The sequence below is a fragment of the Galeopterus variegatus genome, unplaced genomic scaffold (genome assembly GCF_000696425.1).
Source record: "Galeopterus variegatus unplaced genomic scaffold, G_variegatus-3.0.2 Scaffold938, whole genome shotgun sequence".
Taxonomy (NCBI): Eukaryota; Metazoa; Chordata; class Mammalia; order Dermoptera; family Cynocephalidae; genus Galeopterus; species Galeopterus variegatus.
This window is the reverse complement of record NW_007727049.1, coordinates 163,823-164,860: the sequence shown is the minus strand read 5'-3', so window position 1 is coordinate 164,860 and position 1,038 is coordinate 163,823. Positions and strand designations below refer to the sequence as shown.

Below are 1,038 nucleotides of genomic sequence, written 5' to 3'. Positions count from 1 at the left end.
AAAAAAAAAAATATATATATATATATATATATAAAATATGGACTGGGTATTAGAAGATACTTAGGGAATAATTAATTTTTTCAGAGTTCTTACAGCTAAATGTCATGACATCTGTAATTTACTTTTTTGTATTCTGTTTTGTTTTGTGGCAGCTGGCTGGTACAGGAATGGAACCCGTGGCCTTGGTGTTATCAGCACCGCACTCTACTGAGTGAGCCACGGGCCGGCCCCATATTTTATATTTTTTCAGTTATCTCAAAAATATCTTTTGCAACTAGTTTGTTCAAACATGAGTCAATCAAGGATTATGAATTGGATTTGTTTGTTACATCTTAAATCTCCCAGGGCTGGCCCGTGGCTCACTCGGGAGAGTGTGGTACTGATAACACCAAGGCCACAGGTTCAGATCCCTAATACAGGGATGGCGGGTTAGATCACTTGGTAGAGTGTGGTGCTGACAACAGCAAGTCAAACGTTAAGATCCCCTTACCAGTCATCCTTTAAAAAAAAAAATCTTAGGGCCGGCCCGTGGCTCACTCGGGAGAGTGCGGTGCTGATAACACCAAGTCCCTGGGTTCGGATCCCATATAGGGATGGCCGGTTTGCTCACTGGCTGAGTGTGGTGCTGACAACAGCAAGTCAAACGTTAAGATCCCCTTACCGGTCATCTTTTAGGAAAAAAAAAAAAAAAAAAAATCTTAAATCTCCCTTTATCTAAAACAGCTCATTCCTTTTTTTCCCCCAAATAATTATTTAATCTACCAGGTTTTAGGCACTATTGTTTACCAAGAAAAAAAAGAAATAGTTATTGATTCAAATCCAAAAATGCAGTAGTAGTTAAAAAAAAAAAGCCTAAGTATAAATTGTTATAAACCAGAGTAGTCAAAAGAGGCTTAATCCCTTTTAGAGTAGAACCAAGAGAGCAGAGATTAAAATTCATTTTTGTAATTCCTTTAGCTCCTATATTGGCACTTGACTTTTTAAAGTATAGTTTGGAGGCCACTGCTGTTACTCATGGAAATAAATTGTTTTTTTGTT

At 37.6% G+C, this 1,038-nt stretch overlaps 1 protein-coding gene across 1 annotated transcript in view; it reads left to right on the top strand.

Annotated features, from left to right (window-relative positions):
- The window catches only part of CDK12 (cyclin-dependent kinase 12), a 42,935-nt gene that overhangs the window by 24,402 nt on the left and 17,495 nt on the right, over positions 1–1,038 (top strand). The gene's annotated exons all lie outside the window — the stretch shown is intronic.